Below are 20,114 nucleotides of genomic sequence, written 5' to 3'. Positions count from 1 at the left end.
AATAATTAGAGAAATGCAAATCAAAACAACTCTGAGGTATCACCTCACACCTAGGAGAGTGGCTAAAATGAAAGAAGGGGAGAGTAATGAATGTTGGAGGGGATGTGGCAAAATTGGGACATTAATACATTGCTGGTGGAGCTGTGAACTGATCCAGCCATTCTGGCTGGCAATTTGGAATCATGCTCAAAGGGCTATAAAAGAATGCCTGCCCTATGATCCAGCCATACCATTGCTGGGTTTGTACCCCCAAAGAGATCATAAATAAACAGACTTGTACGAAAATATTTATAGCTGCGCTTTTTGTGGTGGCAAAGAACTGGAAAAGTATGTCCTTCAATTGGGGAATGGCTGAACAAATTGTGGTATATGCTGGTGATGGAATACTATTGTGCTAAAAGGAATAACAAACTGGAGAAGTTCCAGGAGAACTGGAAAGACCTCCGGGAACAGATGCAGAGCGAAAGGAGCAGAGCCAGAAGAACATTGTACACAGAGACTGATATACTATGGTAAAATTGAATGTAATGGACCTCTGTACCAGCAGCAATACAATGACCCAGGACAATTCTGAGGGATTTATGGTAAAGACGCTGCCCACATTCAGAGGAAGGACTGCAGGAGAGGAAACATATAAGAAAAACAACTGCTTGAACGCATGGGTCAGGGTGGACATGATTGAGGGTGTGGACTCGAAACTACCACACCAATGCAACTACCAACAATTTGGAAATTGGTCTTCATCAAGGACACATGACAAAACTAGTGGAAATGTGCATCGGCCATGGGTGGGGGGATTGCGGGGGGCGAAGGGGAAAGGAGGAGCATGAATCATGTAACCATGTTAAAAATGAATATTAATAAATGTTTGAAAACAAAACATCAAATAGAAATAGAAACACAAAGTTCAGGAAAACATTAAAATACTACTCTTATAAACTAATAAAGAAAATTCTACTACTATTGTAATGCAAAATTTTGCATTACAATTAACACAACATTGCATAAGTTTTTATAATCCATTAAACTTACTCATGCAAATTACATTTAAATGTAGATAAAAATTTTAACAATCTTATTCTAAATTATATAAAACTGAATTTTTACACAGAACTGTATGTATGTAACTTAACCAGTATCAAACATTAACTACATCCAGAATTGTACATATATACATAAAATACATACATACAATATATACATGGATGCTATGCATATATACACATTGGGTGTGCATATTAACACACATGTTGCATATATACAAATACATACACTATAATACAAGTTTACAATCCTAACTATAATACACTCTATTTATACTTATTTACATATCTATTTACATATTTCATGATAGGCGATCTTGTAGTATATTATATATTTTTCATGTAATGCATTTTTGTTATGTATATTGTAATGTTTATACATTAAAGTATATATACAATGTGTATATATACATATCATATATGTATGTATGCATATATACAATATAACATATTTACAATAATGTACATTAGTAGATTATCTTATCTCATCCTCTCTAACCCTAATCTAGATAACTATAACTCTATCTCACTATAATCTTCTAAAACTAAACCTATGCTATTAGTATTTTAGTAACTAAATTCTAAACTAAATAACTATTTGTTGTTAATAACTAACTATTGTTAGTAACTATCCTATACCTAATTCTAACTTTGCTAGTACTTATACATTATTTTCACTCATGGAAGTAGTGAATCAATGTATCCTAACCTGTTTATGTTTTTGTGTATTTGTTTTTGTTCTGTTATTTTGCTATGTTCGGTTGTGTGATATGCAGAAATGGGTAGCCATTTTCTGTGAGTGTAAGTTTAGCAGTTTGCCACTTTGGAACACAGAACCTAGCAGAGCACCCTGGGCATATGCCAAGGTGACAATTAAGGACAGGGTATAAAGGGGGGTCCACAAACCCCTGGGGACTTCACTTCTCTCTCTCAACTTGAGGGTTAAGGAGGAGATGGTTTGGGCCTCTTGGGTGGTTTGGGAGCTTTGGTTAGGCAGGCAGAGACAATCTCCATTGCTAGCCAAATTCAATACTTCATTGGCATAGTCAACAACCTTGTATTTCAAGTTAGTGTCAACAGCTACAATCAAGAACAGCAGCATCTGACCCAGGGGCCTGACAGATTCTGGGCTCAGCTACAAAGCAACAGATTTGGGAAGTGCCCTCAAGGCTTTCTCTTACTCTGCACCTATGAACAATAACTTGTGTTTCAAGATTTATTTGACGTCAAGTACTTAGGCAAGATCTTTAGGGTTTCCCTTCACCCACTTTCCTACTCCTTTTACCTACCCTCAGTTTGGTTTTAAATGAACCCTATTTAAACCCTAAAGCCTAAATGTTCTTGAAGCCATTGCTTACCTTACCAACAACAATTAGTCATTAGCAGTCAGATCTGATTAACATCATTAGCTGGTCTAGCCATTTCAAGCCAGGTTTATCTATCATCAATTTAAGGTTTCAGGAGGTCACAATCTACTTCCTGGAAACATTTCCAACTGCCTGGCTGGATTGGTTCCAAGGCCCTGGTGCTATGGCAGAGAATCTTGGGCTTAAAGGAGACCTAACCCCGCTGGTTTGGGAGCTAATCTAAACTCACATTCAGCTGTAGTTAAGGTCTCTCACTCTATTCCTATTCCATCATCAGCATCTGCCTAGGCCCCCTGGTTGCTCATAACAGTTGTAATATGTTACTATTGCATTCATGCATTATACCTACCAAAACTTCAGATATTCTTTCTTCTTATGTTGTTTCTTGAAGAAATCTTCTCTTCTGCTTTTCTCTGAAGTTCTTGAAGGCAATATGTAGTAATGGATGCATATGAATATGTATTATGTTGCTATTTATATTACCCAAATTCCTTAGTACATTAGTCCATTAATCACTTGATCCTTGCCACTGGAAATTCCTTTATTTTTATTTTTTTATTTTTATTTTTTTGGAAATTCCTTTAAAAGTCTTTATCCACTTAATTTTATTAAGTCTTTCAATCTTTGCACACTGTCCATTAATTTCCTGAATCCTTCTCTTCATCATCAATGTCCTCTTCTATAAGAATGTCCTCTTCCACTGGAATGTCCTTTTCCACTGGAATGGTCCACTCCTTATTGATCTTTTTCTTTTTGACTGCAGACTCTACTTTCTACGAGCTCTTCTTCTTCAACAATTTCTACATTTTCATTATCAATTGCATAAGCTAATTTAATATGCAAGCAATGATACTGTGAATCTCTACCTAATATTTTTACTGAAGATGGTGAAACTAATAAAATTGTATAAGAACCTATCCAACTTTCTTGCATTGCTGATGTTTTGGCAAAATTTTTTACATATATCATATCACCTGATTGAAAATTATGAAGAGAATAATCCAATTGACCAGACTGAATTAATACTCCCATATCATGCAGTTCTTTGAGCCTTTGTTGTAATGCACTTAAATATGAGGCAATTTGGCAATCTCCTCCTAAGAGAGATGCATAAACAGCCTTACAAGTCTTTGCTTGTAATGGAGCATGATTGAAGAGTATTTCATAAGATGATATATGTAAATCTGCTCTTGGTCTTATACGTAGGTAAAACAAAGCTATGGGAGCTCCAATATTTTTTCCTTTAAAAATTTGAATGCTATACCATTTGGTGCATACATGTTGAGTACTGATATTTCCTCAATGTCTATTAATCAGATCTATTTTTACTTTGGCTTTGTCAGATATCATGATATCTCCTGCCTTCCTTTTCTCAGTTGATGACCAATAGATTTTGCTCTAATCTTTTATCTTTACCTGTGTGTGTCTACTTGCCTCATGTGTGTTTCTTGTAGACAACATATGGTAGGATTTTGGTTTCTAATCCACTCTTCTTTTTGCTTCTGTTTTATGGGTGAGTTTATCCCATTTACATTTGGAGTTATGATTACGACCCATGTATTCCCCAACATTTTGATTTCCCTTCTAGTCTTGCCTTTTCTTCTTTCACTATTTCCTTCTACACCAGTGTTTTGCTTTTAGTCAGTCCCCCTAATCCCCGCTCTTATTTTACTTCCCTTTCTCCTCCCTCCCTTCTTGTTACTCTCTTATTGTTCTTTAGGGTCCTTTTAAACTACCCCTCACACTCTCCCTCCCTTGTATTGCTTCCTTTCCCACCAGTCTGTTTGTTACCCTTCTAATTCTCTATAGGGCACAAATCAATTCTCTGCCCCAAAGGATCTGATTGTTCTTCCTTCTTTGAGTCAATTTTAATGTGTAAGAATTAAGTATTACCTACCTCAGACCTCTTTCACCCTTTTCCCACCATGCACTCCTTCATGAAATATAAATTTATCCCATTTTGTCTCTTTTCCCATTTCTCTTAGTATTATCCTCTTTTTTACCGCTATTTTTATATATATCTATCTATACATATATATATATTTTGACATTTCATCCTATACACTTTGTCACTGTTCCCTCTTAGTATATTTTTTCTAGGTACCTTGATGATAATAACAATTTTTAAGAGTCATCAATATCATCTTTTGTTATAGAAATACAAATCATTTTAATTTATTGGGTCCCTTAAAAAAGTTTTTTTTCCCCCTTTCTTAATTACCTTTTGGTGATTCTTTTCAGTTCTGTGTTTGGGCATCAGATTTTCTGTTTAAGTCTGGTCTTTTCTTTATGAATGCTTGGAAGTCTTCTATTTTATTAAATGACTATACTTTCCCCTGCAAGAATATAGTCAGTTTTGCTGGGTAGTTGATTCTTGATTGTAGATCCTGTGTTATCCTAACTGTGATTCCATGGTATCTGAATGACTTCTCCTTAGCAGCTTTTAATATTTTTTCCTTGTTCTGGTAGTTCTTGAATTTGGCTATAACATTCTTGGGCATTGTTAATTGGGAATTAAATGCAGAAGGTGATCTGTGGATTCTTTCAATCTCCACTTTTCCCTCTTGTTCAAGAATGTCGGGGCAGTTTTCTTGGATAATTTCCTGTAGGATGACGTCCAGGTTTTTCCTTTTGTCATTATCTTCCAGAAGTCCAATAATTCCTAACTTGTCTCTTCTCGATCTGTTTTCAAGATCTGGGGTTTCGTCAATGAGGTGTTTCATATTTTCCTCAATTTTTTCATTCTTTTGATTCTGTTTTACAGATTCTTGCTGCCTTGTGAAGTAATTTCCTCCTAGTTGTTGGATTCTAATTTTTAAAGACTGAATTTCATCCCTGACTTTTTGGTCATCCTTCTCATTCTGGTCTGATTTTCTTCGTAGGTCATCTTTCACCTTCTTTGCCTCATTTTTAAGCTGGTCAATTCTGGCTTTCAAGACACTATTTTCTTGTTTTAGTTCATGTGCCTCAGTTTCCAGATGACTTATTTTGCTTTTTAAGTTTGTAGGAAAAGTTTGGCACAGAAAGGAGATTTGCTTTTGGAATATTGCAAGCAAAGAACCTTGAAGAGCAGGAATGATAACTGAAGGAGCAATGGAGGCTTGTGGGAAATAGAACTGGGAGAAGGGACTTCACGTTTGGACTCAGTACTGGATGGAGGACCTTCCAGATCTCAGGATTCAACTTTTGAATACCTGGGGTTTCCCCCTGATTTTCCCTTTGTGCCTGGAAGACATGAATGTGATCCTGTTTCTCCTATATTTCCTGAATAACACCAAAGAGGCTAATCAGAACTACAAGGGCTGAAGGAGTCTTGACCCAGGAGGCTAGCTAAACCAGCCTGAAGTTTCCTGCCCCAACTCTGTGCCAACTGAGAAAGACCTTTACCACCCTGTCTGTAGATTATATAGATGACAGACTAGAGGAAGGAGGAAAGAGCATTTTGGGTTAAAGCCTTAGGCTTAGCCCAAGTTGAAAAGGACCCTGCACCTATAGTGAAAGGATAGGGTTTCCTACCCCACTCTCCACACCCATCTTTGTTCCTTTGTTATAATAAACCAACCTGTTAAGATAAGCAGTCAGATAAGAATTTCCTTTGAAGATAAAGAAGTAGAAGGTAGAAGAGGAAATTGGGGAAGACTGTCTAACAAGCTTTGGTCTTGTCAAACCCAAGGTTGTCTGTCATTCAGTCTTACCCTAGAAGAGCTGTGTTCAGAAAGGGATTCTTGGGGTCCAGGCATTACGCTAAGTCCTGGAAAACTGTATACCACAACCCATAGAAGTCCCTTATCTTAATACTGGTTTCTATCCATCCCTGTTCTCAACATCATCATAGGGATATAACTTCAATTAAGGGAGAGGGTGAACTCTACTAGACATATACACATACATACATCTGTCTATCACCCAACACACTTTTGGGCTTCTCTCTAATCAATCATTTATAACAGTTTATGTATCATTATAACAAGTTCTTTGCCCAATTGTCTTCAGCCTCTCTTGATTGTTTTTTGAATTGTATTTTGAGTTCTTCCAAAGCCTGTGTACAATTTGCTGGAGTTTCTGTGTTTTTTCTTGGTGTTCCTTGGTCTGCCTCTGTTCCATTGCTTTTTGCTCATTACCTTGATAGAAGCTGTTGATTGTAATTTCTTTTTTCTTTTCTTGTTGTTTATTCATATTTTTCCTTCTTTCCCCCCTGTAATTGGCTATAATCTTGCTCCTCTGATTATTTGCTAGATCTGTAGGTTTGGGCTATTCTGTCATGAAGGGGCTTCTTCTCTGCTCAGCTGATTGACTAGGTTAGACTGATGGTATTAATGAGCCCTGAGTCAGATCTTCCCCAGTAGGCAGCAGAAGCTGAAGGTGTAAGTGAAGGTATAGAGGCCGAAAGGAGTTCGGCTTCCCACCCTGTTAGCAAGGTATTCTCTCAGCCTTTGCCATAAGATCCCAATCAGTTGGATTCTTACAGCTACTCTTAGTGCAGTCTATGGGGGAGGATTGTTGGAGATTGAGATTCCCTGCCTTCTGAAGGCTTCTTATCTGCCCTATTGATGAGATTAAGTCAGGGTGAAGTTGATCTGCAGAGCTGTATGAGCTTTGAGGCCAAAATCTCAAGAAGGGGCTGAGCAAGACTGAGCATTTTGGCTATGACTAGGTTGCCCTCTCTGTGCTTCTCCTCCAGATGCCTCCCTGTTGCCTGTGTTTAACACCCTCAGCCTGGCACAGCTTTGCCAGCAAGGCACTCCTTTCAGCTAGAGCCCTTGCCCACCCAGAGATTCCAGTGACTGCTGGAGACTGTTATGTGCAGAAATGAGTAGCCATATTTCTGGGGGTGCAAGCTGGCAGTTGCCAGTTTGGAACACAGAACCTTGCAGAGCACCCAGGCCATGTTCCAGGGTGTCAGTTAAGGACAGGGTATAAAAGGGAGTCCTTTAACCCCTGGGAGCCTCACTTCTCTGACTCACCTTCAGGGTTAGGGAGGAAGGAGGGCTTGGGGCCCCAAGGGGGGGGTTTGGGAGTTTCTGTTAGGCAGATAGGAACTATTCAATTATTAGCCAAATATTCTATACTTCTTGGCATAGACAACATCCTTACATACCAGCTAGAGAGAACAGCTACAACCAAGAACAACTTCAACTGACGCAGGGGATTCCCAGCCTCTGGGTTTAGCAACAAGCTACAGATTTGGGATTTGCCCTCAAGGCTGTCTCATTACTCTGCTCCTAGGGAACATGAACTAAAGCTTCAAGATTAACATCAACAAATTAGGCAAGATTTTAGGGTTATCCTCACCCATTTACCTACGGTTACCTTCCCTCAGTTATTTACAAATAATCCTTGGTTAACCTTGAGCCTAAACAGTCTTGGAGCCTTGCTTACCTTAGCATCAACCACCCTTTAATAGCAGTCAGATCTGATTTACAACTTAGTGGTAGAAAGCCTTTCTAAGCCAGTTTAACCATTTCAATTTGAGGTTTCAGGAAGTTTCAATCAGCTTCCTGGAAACATTTTTAACTGTCTTGGCTGGATTGGTTCCAAGCCCTGGGCCTATTAGAAGAGAATCTTGGGCTTAAAGGGGACCTGACCCAGCTGCTATGGGAGGTTATCTAACTCTCATACAGCCTTGGTTTGGGACTCCCTTCCCTTCATATTCCATCATCAACATCTGCCTAAGCCCTTTGGGTACTCCTAATAGTACCCACATGACAGTTACATTACAAGACTCAGCACTGTAGGTAGGACCTTCTTTCATCCTTTCCCTTGAACCTGAGAGTTCAAGAATTCAGGCTATTTTTGGACATACCTTTGAAGTTGAATCTAGCAGGAGGATCCCCTAGCTCTGTCCTGTTGTTAGATTTGCTTTTCTGTCCCCTTGAAGTATTTTATTTTTGATTGGTATAGAAGGGTTTTCAGAAAGGTCTGGACTTTTGCTGTGTCTAAGCTGCCATCTTGACTCTGGCCACTAAGCCAATAAGCTTTAAATCTGTTGGTGATCTAAGGTTATGTCTACCTCAAACATATGAAGACTTTTCCTGATGGAATGGGCAGATAGTAATTAGTTCCTACTGCTATGAAGGTGGTGAAAGCAGCAGCTGTGGAGTGCTTAGAGCCTGGTCAGATATTAAAAGTACGAAGGTTATCTACTGTATTCCAGGCCATTGCCAGTTGTTCTAATTTTTGTGTTGGTACTGGACTTTGATGACTCTGGAAGGGAAAGTGAGGCTGACAACATTGTGTATCTCTAACTCACTTAAATCCAACATGGACAAATCAAAACCTCACTCATTGTGATGTCATAGGTCCTCTTTGAAAATGCAAGATGAACAACAACTATGTCATAGGCACTGTGCTAAGTGCTTGGGATACCAACGGAAGCAAAAAGAAAGATATTCCTTAATCTCCAAGAGCTTACATTCCAATGAGGGCAGACAACAGATAAAAAGAAGTCGAGAATCAAAATTATTGTGAATACTCATTTGGGAGCATCGTAATAAAATTTTTTATATGTAATGGTTATGTATGATATTTGTGGTTGGTATTGAGTAAGAAAACTTTATTTTGTATTGATCAGATATAAATATATAAAATTAATATATTCAATATTTTTGTTTATATGACATTTGCACAATTCTCTTATCATGAAATTTTAATTTGCAGAGTACTGCAAATGTTTACTAGGGACAGGATACACTATGATTTTTTTAGCCCTTAACTTTATTTTTAAAAAGTCATATAAATCCCATTTAAAATAACTGTAGACAATGTAAAATATCTGGGAGTTCTCCTGCCAAGACAAACCCAGGAACTATATGATCATAACTATAAAACACTCTTCACAAATAAAGTGATTGCTAAACACATGGAAAAATATTAATTAGTCAAGGATTAGCTAAGTCAATATAATAAAAATGACAATTCCAACTGAAATAATTTGCCTATTTTTGCCATACCAATCAAAGTACCAAAAATTATTTCATAGAGCTGGCAAAAATAAATTAATTAAATTAAAAAGAAATGAAGGAAGGCAGCATAGCTGTATTGGACCTCAAACTGTTTTCTATAGTACCAACTATCAAAACAAACTGATTCTGGCTAAGAAATATAGTCGTGGATCAATGGAGTTGATTAGACACTCAATATGCAATAGTAAATGACCATAGTAACCCAGTGTTTGACAAACTCAAAGAATCAAGCTTTTGGAAGAACTTAATATTTGAGAAAAACTAATGGAAAAACTGGAAAATAGTATAGCAGAAACCAGGTACAGACCAATATGTCACAGTATATACTAAAGTAAAGTCTAAATGAATATATGATATAGAAATAGAGAAACCTACCAGAAATGCAAGACTGGTTTAACATTAGGAAAACCATCCACATAATTGAGCATAACAATAATCAGAATAACAGAAATCACATGATCATCTTAATAGTTGCAGAAAAAGCCTTTGACAAAATATAACATGCATTCCTATTAAAAACACTATAAAATATAGGAATAGAAGGACCTTTCCTCAAAAATAATAAACAGTATCTAAAACCATCAGCAAGTATGATCTGCAACAGGGATAAGTTAGGAGCTTTTCCAATGAGATCAAGAGTGAAGCAAGAATGCCCATTATCGCCACTATTATTTAATATTGTGCTAGAAATGCCAGCTGTAGCAATGAGAGAAGAAAAAGAAATTAAAGGGATTAAAGTAGGCAGTGAAGAAACTAAACTATTACTCTTTGCAGATGATATGACGGTATACTTAGAGAACCCAAGAATATCAACTAAAAAGTTAGTGGAAATAATTAATCATTTTAGCCAAATTGTAGGATACAAAATAAATCCACATAAATCATCAGCATTTTTACTTATTTCTAATAAAAACTAGCAGTCAAAGTTAGAAAGGGAGACTCCATTTAAAATCACTCTAGGTAATATAAAATATTTGGGAATCTATCTGCCAAGACTATAAAACAGTTTTCACACAAATAAAGCTAGATCTAAACAATCGGAAAAACATTAATTGTTGATGCGTAAGATGAGCTATATAATAGAAATGACAATCCTACAAAAACTAATTTACTTATTCAGTGCCATACCTAACAAACTACCAAAAAACTTTTTTATAGAATTAGAAAAAATTATAACAAAGTTCATTTGGAAAAACAAAAGATGAAGACTATCAAGGGAACTAATGAAAAAAAAATGTGAAGGATGGAGGCCTAGCAGTACCAGATCTTAAACTATACTATACAGTGGTGATCACCAAAACAATATGGTACTGGCTAAGAAACAGAAGGGTGGATCAATGGAATAGACTTGGGATAAATTACCTCAGCAAGATAGTCTTCGATAAATCCAAAGATCCCAGCTTTTGGTACAAGAACCCACTATTGGACAAAAACTGCTGGGAAATTTGGAAAACAGTATGGGAGAAATTAGGTTTAGATTAATATCTCATACCCTATACCAAGATAAATTCAAAATGGGTAAATGATATAAATATAAAGAGGGAAATTATAAGTAAATTAGGTCAACATAGAATAGTATACCTGTCATATCTATGGAAAAGGAAGGAATTTAAGACCAAACAATAGAGAGAGAACATTACAAAATGTAAAATGAATAATTTTGATTACATCAAATTAAAGAGTTTTTGCATAAACAAAGCCAATGCGACCAAAATTAGAAGGGAAGCAACAAGTTGGGAAAAAAATTTTTATAACAAAAACCTCTGACAAAGGTCTAATTACTCAAATTTATAAGGAGCTAAGTCAATTGTACAAAAAAATCAAGCCATTCCACAACTGACAAATGGTGAAAGGATATGAATAGGCAGTTTTCAGATAAAGAAAACAAAGCTATCAATAAACATATGAAAAAATGTTTTAAATCTCCCATAGTTAGAGAAATGCAAATCAAAACAATGCTAAGGTACTACCTCACACGTAGAAGATCGGCCAATATGACAGTAAAGGAAAATAATAAATGTTGGAGGGCTTGTTGCAAAATTGCTGGTGGAGTTGTGAATAGATTCAGCCATTCTGGAAGGCAGTTTGGAACTATGCTCAAAGGGCTTTAAAAGAATGTATACTCTTTGATCCTGCAATATCACTATTATGTTTGTACCCTAGAGAGATAATAAGGAAAAATATTTGTACAAAAATATTCATAACTGAATGCTTTGTGGTAGAAAAAATTTGAAAATTAGGAGGTGTCCCTCAATTGGGGAACAGCTGAACAAATTGTGGTATATGATAGTGATGTAATACTATTGCTGTAAGGAATGATGAACTGGAGGATTTCTATATGAATTGGAAGAATCTCCAGGAACTGATGCAAAGTCAAATGAACAGAACCAAGTATACACAGAAAGTGAAACATTGTGGAACAATACAATATAATGGACTTTGCGAATACAAGACAATCCCAAGCGACTTATGAGAAAGAATGCTATCCTCATCGAGAGAAAAAAATGCGGAAGGAGAAACACAGAAGAAAAACAAATGACTTATTTGTTTATATGGATATATGATTTGGGGTTTTGGTTTTAAAAGATTTCTCTTTTGTAAAAATGAATAATATGGAAAGAGTTATGTGATAATATTTGTATAATCCAGTGGAAATGTTTATTGGATATAGGAGAGGGGAGTGGAGAGAAAGAAAATGAAATATGTAAACATGGAAAAATAAAAAAATATTTTAAAAAAATCTGTCCAGGAAATAAAAGAAATAAAGAAATCATAAACAAATTAGAGGAGCCCAAAATAGTTTACCTGTCAGATCTATGAATAAAAGGAAGAATTTATGTCCAAAAGAGCCATAGAGAACATTTTGAGATATAAAATACACATTAACTACATTAAATTTAAAAGGTTTCATACAAACATAGCCAATGCAACAAAGATTAGAAGGGAAAGAACAAACTAGAGAAAATTTATATCAAATGTCTCTGACAAAGGCCTCAGTTCTCAAATATATAGGGAACTGAGTCGAATTTATAAGAATATAAAGCATTCCCCAATTGACAAGTGGTCAAAGGATATGGACAGACAATTCCCAAATGAAGGAAATAAGACTGTCTTTAGCCATATGTAAAAATGCCCCAAATCACTATTAATTAGAGAAATGTAAATTAAAACAACTCTAAAGCACTACATCACACCTATCCAATTGGCTAATATGACAAAAGAAAAAATGATAAATGTTGGTGGGGATGCCAAAAAATTGGGAGTTTAATACACTGGTGGAGTTGTGAACAGATACAACCATTCTGGAGAGCAATTTGGAGCCATGCCCAAAGGGCTATAAAACTATGACCTTTGTCCTAGCAATGCCACTACTAGGTCTGTATCCCAAGGAAATCAAAGATAGAGGGAATAAACCTACTTGTACAAAAATATAGCAGCTCTGTTTTGTGATAGTAAGGAATTGGAAACTGAAGGGATATCCATTGATTGGGAAATGACTGAAAAAGTTGTAGTATATGACATATAAAATACTACTGTACCATAAGAAAAGATGACTAGGACAATCGCAAAAAAATCTGGAAAGGCTCATATGAGGTGATGTAAAGTGAAGTGAGCAAGAACCAGGAGAACATTGTGCATGGTAACAGCAATAAAGTATGATGAACAACTATGAATAACTTAACTTTATCATTAGCAATGCTAGGATCCAGGACAACTCTAAGGGACTCATAACGGTAAAGGCTCTCTATTGACGAATGTATAAATGAAGATTTTGAACCTTGGACTTCATCCCCCATAAGTCCCTTCATGGTTGCCAAAAATGTGCATTTTAAAATTAATATCCAATAACTAAATATTATATTTAATAAAGGTTTATTAATAATAACTAAAGAGTTCTAGCTATTCAGCCTGCTTGCCAGAGCAAAAGAGGAAGAGGGAGGAGTTACAGCCAAATATAAAACAATAATGTGACCACACAAACGTGGAGGCGCAGGAGAGATTAAAGGGAATTTTGGGAAAACTAAGGAACTTGTGGGGGATGAAGTCCAAGGTTCACAATCTCCTTTTATACACAAAGAAGGAACTGAACAAATCTGAATACAAAGTGAAATATGCTATTCTTCTAGTGTAAGCAATATGTCTTCTTTTACAAGATGATGAACATGGAAATAGGTGTTGTATAATAACACATGTACAACCTACATCATATTACCTGCTATCCTGGGGAAGTATGGGAAACCTATACATCCACTTCTCAAAAAAATTAGTGGCTTTTGTTTTCGCTGAATTCTTGATAATGAAATCTACAGTAATGTTTGTAATGCAGGGGGAAGAGTGGATGATATGAGGGCAGTCAAGGGGCCTTGGGCAGATGTTGAAATTGGTATGTGAAGGAGGGGCCCTACACCAAAGCTGAATGAGAGTTAGATGAACTCTCTCACCAGCAAGGCCAAGACCCCTTAAAAATCAGGATTCTCTGCCTCAGCCCCTGGGAATTGGAACCAATCCAATTGGACAGTTGGTACTGTTTCTAGGAAGGAGGTTGAAACTTCCCGAAATAAAACTTGTTTGATAAGGCTGGCCAATTAAGGTCTGACTGCTGATGTACAAATGCCTATTGATAAGGTAAACCAATGGCTTCAAAGATCTTTAAGCTTGAGGTTAAAATGGGTTTATTGGCAATGAAAGTGAATCAGGTAAAAGGGAGTTGTAAAGTGGGTGAAAGTAAACTAAAGATCTTGGCTAAACTATATCACTAAATTAATTTAGAGAACACAGATTAATCTTTCCTAGGTGCAACAGTACGAGAAAGCCTTGAGGGCAAATCTCAACTCTGATACAGATGCTGATGACTTGATAGTTGAATTTATATCTTGCTTAAAATAAGGGTTGTTGGGTATGCCAAAGTGCTGTTGAATTAGGCTAGCAATGGTAGTTGTTCCTACCTACCTAACAAATCTACCTAAAACCACTCAAACCACCCAGGGCCCACTTTTCCACCCTTTTCCTCCATAACCCTGGCGTTCAGAGCCAGAAGTGAAGTTAGGGGCTTGGGGATCCCTTTTTATACCCTCACTTCAACTGTCACCCTGGCACCCAGCCTGGGTCCTCTGCCAGGTTCTGTGTTCTAAAGTGGCAATTGCCAGCTTGTACCCCTATGAAAAATGGTTGCAGGTTTATGCATATAACATGTTCTTCTTCAAGGTCCATTATGTTCTAGGAGAAAGTTTTTCATAATAAGAGCCTAAGGCTATCTTCATTAATGGCAACAAAATCAGGAAGTATTGGGAGGAATCTTACAACCCTTTGGATTTAGATGTGAAGTAGAAAAGCACTTCAGGCACCACTAAAAACTCCTCTTTCCTGAGCTGGTTGAAGTATGGCATATTACTTTCCTGCATTCTGGGTTATCTCTATCTGAAGGGTGTGATACAGAGAGGAGAGCTTAACAGTTTGCAGGCTTTTGCTGAGTGCTTATGTCAGTCAAGAGGTTTTAGAATCTTGGAAGAGTTTTAGTTGGACCTGGGAACTCGTGGAGGGAACCAGGGCCAGCCAAGCTCCTTCTGGAGATTAAAACCTAGCCTAGACTTGGATTGTCTTTTGAAATTTGTTAATTTAGATAAAACCTTTAAATCTCCCTACCCTACCTCATTTTCTACCTTCATTTCCCTTACCTAAATGTCTGAGAAGAGTGAATAAGGAGAGTGAATCAGAGAGTTAGTTCAAAACTGTGAGAGTTTAGCCCTACCCTTGCAGTAATTTATCTAGGGAGGTTTTGTATCCATCATCCTAATGTAAAAGTGAAATTTTGGAAATGCCATCTAAAAGTGTATATATTTCTATGGACATGGAAAATGTATCAAACTACATTTCCTGTGATCCAACGTGGTCCAACTGGTTTCCGTTTCTGGGTTTTTGGGCGTGGGAGGCCTACGTCTTGACGCAGGGAAGAGTTTATAATCTCCTGGGTTAGGAGGGGTCTCTCTCTTGGCCAGCAGACTCGAGACAGGAAACAGGAGACAGTAATGGCGAGGGTGGTAGTTTTGAATGCTTACAAGCGCGTGGTCTAATTATCTATCAGCATGGCTTTAATTAAAATACTAATAATTATTATTATATCAGCCTTTATCATTTTTAATATTTATACTAATCCCTTTTGATTTCAAAATCACCTTGAGAGTTGAGTAAAGGCAGGTCCTTTCTCAGTCTCTCATTCCTGCTTCCCTTCCTCCACCTGAGGTTTCTCTAAGCAGCTGTTAGGGCTTCCTTGATCCTTTTAATCTAACCTGAGAAGACAATAAACCCCTTTTGTGTTTAAAACAGACTTTTTGGTTACTTCATTAGTAAATTAGTAAGAAAGGGAAGAAGAGGAATAGAATCAACATACTCTGGGTTTGAGGGAAGCCAGGGTATCCATCTTGAAGGAAGTGTAACTTCAAAAGAAGTCCCTTCCTGTGACACTAACTAAAGCCTGTAGTTAATTTCTGTCTATTTCCCTTCAGTGTTTTGTCTTTAGCCTAAGTCCCAGTCTGTATTCCCTGCTGCTATTTGCCTTTTTAGATTAGTTCATCCTCTCCCTGGCAATCCTTGTTACCTCAGTGTTATACTCCCTCAACTCAGACATTCCCTTATTTTCCTACCACCTCAACTACCATCCTTCATCATTGAACGTTCCTCATCCATTATATTGCCTTAACTTCCCTACTACCTAGTCTATTCCCTTGATTACCTCCAGCCTTGGGTCCCTTGCCTTGCCTTACTCCCTGATCCTACCAGTTATTATCCCTAGCTTCAGCCTCATATTATATCCTGCACCTCCCTATTACATCCTACCTAATCCCATATTACATCTTTCCTAGGGGAAGTGCCGCATGGCCATATGCTTATCTTATATTTTAGAAATAGTTCCATCAGTTAGTTCTACTTGTCATTTGGCTATGGTAGCCTGGTTACATCTGAGTATAGGAAAGATCTTTTTTACACTCCAAATACTTTTCTACTCAGCTGTGGCTTTCATATTCCACAAAATCATCTTTTTTTTCTTAAAATTTTATTATTATTATAAACTTAACAAACATGAACATTTCCTTTTGCAAATAAAAAAGGAAAAGATTGCATATGACACCATGAATTTTTATTAGTAATAAAATAACTATTTCACAGGGTTATTTTAAGGATCAAATGAGTTAGCATGTGTGAAGTGTTTTGTAAATCTTTAAATTCTATGTAAATGATAGTTTATTATTATTATTACAGTTTTTTTTAAAGTATGGGTGTCATCTTGGAAGCAGACCCTCTGAGAGTAGCAATCATGCTCTCAATGACCCAGATGTCAGCATCTGCACAAAAAAGATGATTTGCTGCTAGTTCTAGTTCCAAGTTGTTAGTGGATTATTGGAATAGATTCTTTTAAAAATTCAATTAAGTTTTTCAGCTCTTCAATTAACAAGCATTCATTTCTTTCTCTTCCATTATTAAAAAAAGGGGTGGGGGAGAACTGTGGGAACAGCATAGGAAGATTAAAGGCTTCCATTTCAGCAAGACTGTGGAATTCCCAGTGCACTCCAGTTTGTAAGGTCTCTGGGAAACCATAGCTTAGAAACTGCCAGACACATAGCCTGCTCGCTAGCATGAGAAAAACAAATATTGTATGTTCTTCCAAGAAAATTACTGATGCAGGAATTCTGTGAGACGAACATACAGCATTCTGTACAAAGCTGGGTCATACATTGATATGTTGAATTGACATGCTAAATTACCACCTATAGAAAACTCTGTTCAAAGCCACCTTGGTAATCTACATCCATTGTCTCTATCTTGTAAATCATTACTAATCATTGTCCCTGCAAAAGGCTTACCTAATCCCTTAGCCTACGTAATTTTCCCTATAAAGTATGTACCCCAAATCATTAAATTTTGTCACTGGCCAGCAAGAGGATTCCTTCATGCCCATCTGTCAGTCTGTCAGTTTGGCCCTCCTGTAATCCCAGAACCATTTTTCTCATCCCAGTTCATTGACCCACGAGTAATTTGTCAAGCAAGACTCCACAGAGAACAAATCTCTTAAAGAAATATATGTGGTCAGAGAAAACAAATTCTCACATTGTCCATGTCCCAAATATGTCTCTTTCTGCATCTTCACTTGGTTAGATTCTGATGACAATGCATTTTTCTTGCATAAGGAAGGTTTTAGAAAAGTGAGATATAAGGTTTTAAAATTAGATAGAAAGGTACTGACTCTAGAATGAGAACATCCAGGTTTGCATTTTGCTATTTACTAGTTTGTGACTTTAGTTTTATCACCTCTTCTTGTTATGTTTGTTTTCTCTTCTGTAAAATAAGGGGGTTTTAATAGGATCATAGATCTGGAGCTGAAAGGGACCTCATAGGTCATCTAGTCCAAGCCCTTTTACAAAAAAGAAGATGTGGCTGAAAAGGTGGTGAAGAGGACTTAAAAACATTGCAGCTGGAACCCAGTCCTGGCTGGAGAGATTGGCAGATACTTTGAGGCCTTCCATCTATTTCTGGTGAGCCAGGCACAAAAGGAAATATGCTTCACCAAAAACCTGGATTGAAAGGAAAAAGAAAGAGAAGGTGCCTGTTACTATCTCAAAGGCAGTTGATGCTTACAAGGATGAAAGAACCAGAATAAAGATTTGAAAAATGCCTAGGTATTGTACTTAGGATGCACCTAGAAAGCTGCTAAGTCACAGCAAAAGCCCTTTATCCAGTGGGCTAGTATCACTTGGGGATGGTTCTGATCCTATTAATGTCAATACAGAGGCAAGAGAGGGATTTTCCTAACTTGGCTGGCAAGTGGCTTGCTGGTGACTGGACCTTTCATCATCAACCCTGTTCCTCTGCAAAGGACTCACCAGAAATTTGTTACCACCTTTACCAAGGTTAATCTTTCTGGTATAAAAATTCCAAATCATCTTACTAATGCTTACTTCAAGAAGAAGCTACATAAATTTAGACACCAAAAAGGAGAAATATATTTGAAACAGAAAAAGAGAAATATGTGACTATAGAGCAGCATATGGCTGACCTGAAAATGGTAGACTCTCTGATCTGGCCTAAAATCAAGAAAACTCCCCAGTTCTGTGGCTACCTGTGTTCTGTGTTCTCTCTCTAGTAGAGTTTATCTTTACAAACTGGCATTTTATTTTATTTTTATTAATTAATTAATTAAGAATGTTTTTCCATGGTTACATGATTCATGTTCCTTCCCTCCCCTCTTGCCTCCTTCTGCTTCCTGAGCTGATGAGCAATTCCACTGAGTTATACATGTGTCACTGTTCAAAACCTATTTCCACATTATTAATATTTGCAATATACTGATCATTTAAAGTCAAAATCCTCAATCATATACACATTGAACCATTGAATCTGTTTTTCTTCTGTGTTTCTACTCTCACACAAACTGGTATTTTAAAAGCCTTGCAAAGAACTCTTATTAAAATATTTGGCATATGTAACAATAAAAGGGCACCCCCAGGAATGGATGTTGGTAGAAGGGCGAGAGAGAGAGAGAGAGAGAGAGAAAGAGAGAGAGAGAGAGAGAGAGAGAGAGAGAGGGTCTGTGTGGTGACTCTCTCCTCCAGCTCTCCCCTTGGGCTGAATATATATACTAGAAGACTTTAAGGGGGTTTCACCCTGAAACTGGGTGACCTAGATGGTCATGCCACCTGTTATGTTTGTAATAACAGGGATATTGGGAAGCTGATGGACTGGCCTGGGCTAGGAGTCTGCAAGACTCCCTCTCCTCCACAAATAGGCTTGAGTGAGAAGGGAGGAGGTAAGGTACTCCTTGCTCACAAACCCCTCCCCCCAAGCAGTTGGTTTTAAGTTGAAAATGGAGACAGGGCAGTATGTCTTCAAGCAAGATTCAGCAAAGGCATATCTTTAATGATGTTCCCTTTCCCAAATTTATATTCTCCACAGGTCTGATTGAGGGACAAAGGAGAAGCTTGATCTCTTGATGTTAAGGACTGAGAAGGATCTGACTTTTTAGGCTGGCAACTGACAGGAACCAAGCTTAATGGCTGCCGTGAGTATCCCCAAATAATACCCAGGCACTGCTACTAAAGATAAAGCTTAAATTGATAAAAGAAAGAAGGGGAAGGCAGGGAAGAGTTATCAAGGATTCGGATAAATTGGGGAGCCCTGATCAGCTAGGTAGAAACTGCCCCTCCCCCCCAGGAGGGAGTGACAGACCTTTAGCTAACTTGCCCTCAAAGCTAATAGTAATCACTCCTAATATCTAAATAACTAAATGAATAATTAAAATGCTATTGCAATGAAGGTCTAATTCCACTAGACAGGCAAACTTCCGAGTAGAAACCATAATAGCTTTTGCCACTATGTCCTCCCAGGCAAACCCCAAACAAGGAATATCGAGCAGAGAAACCTGCTCACCTCAACTCCCAGAAATCAACTGTTTAACTCCTTTACAACTGTCCCCTCACCCAGAATTATCTAGGGTGACTTGGAGGGTTCTGGGTGAGGCTTGACCCTGTATCCTGCAGGAATTCCATCCTGCCATTTTCTATATTATGAACCCCACAAGAGTTGGGGGCAATGCTTCCCTACAAGAGGCATGTGGTACCCCAATCCAATCTTGAATAAGGACAAGGTTCATTCAAACCTCCCGGAGGTCAGTCAATTTCACAGCAGGTGGTCTGGCTCAAAGATGGAGTTGGCCAGATCAAGCCCCTCTCCCTTATTGTCTCTCAGGCACA

The 20,114-nt window shown here is 37.5% G+C and overlaps 1 pseudogene; it reads left to right on the top strand.

Moving 5' to 3' along the window:
• The window catches only part of LOC123241806, a 110,056-nt pseudogene extending 91,548 nt beyond the window's left edge, over nucleotides 1-18,508 (top strand).
• The last annotated feature ends 1,606 nt before the right edge of the window (nucleotides 18,509-20,114 follow it).

This window comes from Gracilinanus agilis, chromosome 3 (assembly GCF_016433145.1).
Source record: "Gracilinanus agilis isolate LMUSP501 chromosome 3, AgileGrace, whole genome shotgun sequence".
Taxonomy (NCBI): Eukaryota; Metazoa; Chordata; class Mammalia; order Didelphimorphia; family Didelphidae; genus Gracilinanus; species Gracilinanus agilis.
This window is presented reverse-complemented; position numbering and strand designations above follow the sequence as displayed.